Consider the following 6,172-nt stretch of genomic DNA (forward strand, 5'->3'; position numbering starts at 1 on the left):
TGTCACCTAGGCTGGAGTGCAGTGCTGTGATCATAGCTTACTCCAGCCTCCAACTCTTGGGCTCAAGCAAGTCTTGCTGTGTTTCCCAGGCTGGTCTCAACCTCCTGGCCTCAAGTAATCCTCCCGCCTCAGCCTCCCAAAGTGCTGGGATCACAGGTGTGAACCGCTGTGCCTGGCCATGAGACATGCTTTAATAAATCCTTCAATAACTTGCAAAGTACTGTGACTGTTGGAAAGTTATCATGACCTAAGAGATTATCTAAAGAACTAAAAAGAATGTTCTGGGAATTCAAAGAAATATTAAAATAAGGCAGTTTTGAATGAAGACAGAACAGCCCCAAAAGAGAAACAATGGAATCCTTTAAATATATATAAATTCAAAGCTAACACACCCCTCTTTTAATGAATCTTATTTTCCTCAGCATTCCGTCCTGGCGTGATGTGGCTGTGTTGGCTTTTGTTGAGTGAATTTGTTGCCCAGGATGGCAGATCATGGAAACTGTGGTAGAAAGCCACGCCCCATCTTCAGCTCCCTCAACAACAGTCCTTGGTTTACGAAGGGTACACAGTGTGGGCTGCTTTGTGGAAAAGAAGTTTTCCCACAATGCCAATTAAGTTAAATTTGGAGGGCCGAGTCACTTTTTCCCCTACAGCTAAGCTTGAGCCCACGGGAAACCATCTTGATCCTTCGATATAGTACCTTCAGAATAGAAATCCAAATTGGTTCTGCTATGACATGGAGTACTGTTGAGATCACTAAACTCCTCTAACCACTCATAAATTTAGCATTCCCCTTTTCTATGTCAACAAACCCTGGATAATGGTGTTCATTATTTCACTGCATTCTCAAAAATAAAGGAGCCCCAACAAAAAATAGTCCTGTGACAAGCTATAATAATATAAGAGAAAACTCATTTCCATGTTATATTGAGCACACATGGGGCCTCATGTTTTGTTATATGCTATCGTGACTACTTTTGAGTACCTTTATTATAGAATTTTTAGCTTTCTCAGAATTTTTAAAAATACCGATTCAGAAAGTGAGTGCCATTATTTTTGCCATTATTTTTATTCGAAGCAAATGAAAAACAGTATTTGTATATACTTAAAAATTGCTATCAGGGACATTTTATCTTATAGGAAATCTAGAATATATACTCCCAAGTGCCTTGAGATGATTTTTAAAGAACACGTTAATCTCATTAGTCCCACCCCCATGGGTGGCAATGTTTTACTTTCCTTGGGTTTATTTTTAGTATTGTGCTTCCAAATTTTGTTTGGGGATGAAAAAAGTCATATGAAGGCCTTTTTTTGTATTTTCTGTAAAGCATATAAGGGCTCATTGGCTACAACCCTCTTAAAAATCAGTGGTAGGAAAAAAGCAAGTATCTTCTGAAGCAGTGAATTGCTTCCTTTCACTGGCAGCAGAAAACAATGTAACCCATTGTTTTTACTCTTTCCCTAAACTGCCAGGAAGCTCAGAATTAAATTTAATGTTCAGTTGCAGTAACTATCTTAAACTTCCCTTTTTATGTGCTTTTTGATTTTCTGTCTATTTTAACAAACTTACTGTGCACGTAACATTTTATTGAAACCTGCTTAAAATATTTTCTGGCAGAAGGAAGAATATAAGTTATTCTTTAAAAACAAAAACAAAAACAAGACCCAACTCCAATTACGCTGAAATGTACAGGTTATTTTAGATGTAAGCCCACAGAACAATCATCCATTAGGTTACTTGGGAGAATTGCCTCTACATATTCACTCTGTCCTTGTGCATAAAAACTCCAAATTGAGAAAAGTAGAAAGGCTATTTTGAATTTGACTTTAAAAAAAAGAAAAACAAAAATCAGAGTCTCGTTCTGACACCCAAGCTGGAGTGCAGTGGCACGATCTTGGCTCACTGCAACCTCCACCTCCTAGGTTCAAGCAAGTCTCGTGCCTCAGCCTCCCAAGTAGCTGGGATTACAGGCATGTGCCACCGCGCCCTGTTCATTTTTGTATTTTTCAGTAGAGATGAGGTTTCGCTATGTTCGCCAGTCTGGTCTGGAAATCCTGACGTTAAGTGATCCCCCTGACTTGGTGGGATTACAGTTATGAGCCACCGTGTCCGGCCTGAATTTGATTTCTTGATGAAAATCTACTTTCTGATTTGATTCTCCAATGAAGTTGACCCTTGGGCTTGGAGAGCAAAAAACCTCTACTTTGTTCTCAGTATTTTTTGTTGTTTGTTTTTTTTTTCTAAGAGATTCCCAATGATGAGTTAAGTCCAGGAGAATTTTTTGCCTCTGACTAGCACCCTGTATGGGTCCCCGCCTTGCCATATATGATTCTGGGTATGAATAACTGGGCAAAAAACTTATTTAAGTCCTCCTTACCAAGGGATGCTTGTTCTATCTGGCTTCTAGTGAGGTATAAAAGGTCATCAAGTTGGGCTTTTCAGTTCTGGTATTAGCACTGTTATATCTGATATTGCATATTCCAAAGGGCTAAAAAAATACAGTCAAAGAAAGCCAACCAAATTGCTCTAAAGCTTTAAAAACAAACATTTGCATTTCAATCATGGATAAAGGCCTGGGAAAGAGGGAATAATCTGTGGAAGTATTTAAATTAAATCAGTTTGCCCACCTCCTATCACATTCTTAGACCAGTGGTACATATTGGTGGGGTTCTTAAGCTTTTTGTAATTGTGTGGTAAATAATAGCATGTTCAAATATCTCATGAATTATGATTAGAATCTGATGCTGAAGCTTAACATCTCTTTTGAAAAAAATATAGTCAATGAATCATTCTTTATTACAAAGAACTTGGGAAAAAAATTAAGAACGGTCACAAGAGAATTTGGGATATTGCTAACCAATCAGAAGGTTTCAGGAAAAAAACAGTTTGCATTTGGTATAATTTAGAGACTATTTTGGAAATTTAATAAGCCTAGAACAAAGTTATTTGAAACTCCAGTGATGAATACAATGGTTAAGTTCCACTCATTCCTGCATCATGGCAGAAATACCCTTATCTCTGAACACAAACCAAAATATACAAAGTTCTGATGCCTATCTGCCAGCCGTGGAGGGCAGCCTAGCAATGTGAGAAGCAAGAACTCTCTTAAGAGCCTTCTCTTTTACCATCTGTGCTTTCTACTAAATCTGTCATCTTTTACTTCTATCCAAACTGGAAATGAAGGAGCAGACCTTCTCAGATGGCAGAGGCTACTGATGTTGGCAGTAAATATATAAATGAAATAAAAACAGAAATAACCAAAAAAACCAACAAATTAAACAAGCTCCTGAAATGCACAGCTCCCTTCTACCCTCTCTAAATTAATAACAGACTTAATAGTTGAAAGGTAACTTGCGAGAGGTTTGAGTTTCTTTTAAAAAAACTTAAATATAGATTAATATATCCCCCCACTTCTGTATTAATATTTTTTAAAAATAAACACATTTTGTCTAGTGTAAGGAATATTTAAATATAAACAGTTTTCACACGCAACTGCATGTTTTTAAAATATTAAATCAACTTCACACCAACAAGAGTTGTTGCAGCACTTGACCATGTTTTTATTGAAATCTACATCCATGATTTCTCCTTGCCATTAGAAGTGATATGGAAGTGCTGGGAAGGGAAGAGCGTGGTCCCTTTAAATGATAGGGAACAGAGGAAGGGAAGTGCTGGGTAGGGGAGAGCGTGGTCCCTGCCTAGGGCTCCACCCCCATGGACGTAGGTGAGGACAGGCACTCCTGCTTTCGCCCGCCTCCTAAATGTTGCATTTTCCAAGACTACTGTGGCCCACCATGCCCCCGTCTGGGCCTATAAAAACTGGAGACCCTAGCACGACAGAGACACAAGCCGCTGGACGTGGAGAGGAGCACATTGGTAGAAGAAGGCGCAAGCGGCTGATTGTGGAGAGGGCCTCGAGAGGAGAGCGCAGGCAGAAGAGCAGGACAGGCACTGGCAGGCTGGGAGACCATTAACTGGCAGAACAACGCGGAGCTTGACCGGGGCAGTCGGAGGAGAGCCCACGCCGCCCAGCAGCCCGTCTCCAGTACAAAACCATCTCCTTTCTGGCTCCCCCATCTGCATATCCTTGCTGAGAGTTACTTCTACTCAGCAAAGCCTTGCACTCATTCTCCCAGCCCACTTGTGATCGGATTCTTCTGGTACACCAAGGCAAGAAACCGCAGGATACGGAAATCCCTCTGTCCTTCTGATAAGGAAGGGAGTCTCATTGAGCTGGTTAGCACACGCCGGTCTACAGGACCGCAAACTAAAAGAGCACCCTGTAACACGTGCCCACTGGGGCTTCAGCTATAAACTTTCACGCTAGACACCGTCGTGGGGTCGGAGCCCCACAGCCTGTCCATCTGTATGCTCCCCTAGAGGTTTGAGCAGCGGGGCACACCCTCATCGCACACACTGGGAGGGGGACAAGGGAACCCTTTCCATTTCAGAAGAGTGGTGGTAGCTCTTAAAATTGTGATCTGGATCACTGTTTTCTGCAGCCAGCACAGATGTGTACAGGGACGAAGGCGTGTGGTCTGCAGTGACACTCGGGCACTAGGTAAATGAGGACATTTACAAATGGTATTTGACAGGTAAATTCATAAATGCCAAGGGATAACCAGAATTTTATGTCCCAGAAACTGGTGGTGCGCTGAACTTTCTCCATTCTCCTTTCAGATCCCCTGTCGGCATTTCTGTCTTGTTTTCTGGGCTCAGGAAGCTGACCTCTGCAGATTGCATCCACTGGGTCTGAGACACCTTGTCCTTCGGCTTCCTTGTGGTTTCAGCCAATGACAGCCACTGTAGCAGAGCAGAGGGGGACTCATTCTGCTGAAAGCCACAGCTCCTATCCGGTGGTCTTAGAGCTTGGTGGGTCCTGTAACTACCTGCATCCTTGCTTGTAGGTTTAAGGGTGGCAATCACTTCCCTTTTGCTAGCCCCAGAGGGGCTTTACAGAGACTTGTTGGTTTCCTTGCCCTTACTTTCATATAACCTCCTTTTATTAAAAAAATCACTAATTATCACATTTGAATGTCATCTTTTTCTGACACATGCAGCTGTGCAGATTAAAGGGGGCAACTGTACTTTAAAAAAAAAAACAATAAATCAGACTTTTCATTACTTCATCTGGTCTCTTCCTTATCCCTTTGGTCCAATGTATTATGCAATATTGAAATATGGTGGTAATTCATGAGGGCTAATAATCTCATGTATTGAGTACTTAGGTGCTAGATGTTTGGCATGCATTGTCTCATTTAATCTTTATTATTACCCACCTGGAAGGTAAGTGTTATTATCTCAGTTTTCCACACAGGAAAACTGAAGGACAGATGTATGAAGGAACTTGCCTAAGAACCCACAGCCTGCAGCCTGTGTGGTACTGGAGCCTGCATTCTTCATTGTCAGTGCAAAATCAAACAGTGAATTCCTGGGGTCAGAGCAGTTGGTCTTAAAGTGGGTCACCTTCCCTGCTTCTACTGGTTGTTTCTCCCTTTCCCGATTGCCTTCTCTCTTCTTTCTCAGTTTCTTGTTTTCAACTCTGATTTCACCTCATCATTCTTCACCCTTTGTCCTTTGCTCAGCCTTCTACTGTCTGATGAGCTGGATTTTCCCCTCCAGTGCAACACAGAGCAAAACATCACGAGCTACAAATTGTTTTAAGAGTGAGTTGTAGCCGTTACAAATTAAGCTTATGGAAAGTTCTTAATGGTATGGAAAAGGTGGGATTGTGAACTCCCTAAAGCAGCACTGTCTTGTTCATTGAGCTTTCCAGCAGTACAATGCAGGTACTCAGCTGATATTTAATACACAATTTTTGAAAGAATGCAATACTAAGCTCAGAAAGCAGGGCACACAGTTCCATGCACAATGCAATCTCAAGAAGAAATCACATGTGTAAAGTGAAGCCAGGGTACAAATGTGCTTACCTAGTATCTGTAGTTGTGTTAAGATAATGGCTTTTCAGGTGCTTATTTGAATGGTTCAACTTTTCTCTAGTTTTCAGATTTTTTCACACTGGGCATGTTTTACTTTTTAGGCATAAATGTAACAAAAACAAAAACCCCAAAGTGATACGGTTTGGCTGTGTTCCCACCCAAATCTCAAATTGTAGTTCCCATAATTCTCATGCATCATGGGAGGGACCCCGTGGGAGGTAATCGAATCATA

Source organism: Trachypithecus francoisi, unplaced genomic scaffold (assembly GCF_009764315.1).
Source record: "Trachypithecus francoisi isolate TF-2019V2 unplaced genomic scaffold, Tfra_2.0 Lachesis_group9, whole genome shotgun sequence".
Lineage (NCBI taxonomy): Eukaryota > Metazoa > Chordata > Mammalia > Primates > Cercopithecidae > Trachypithecus > Trachypithecus francoisi.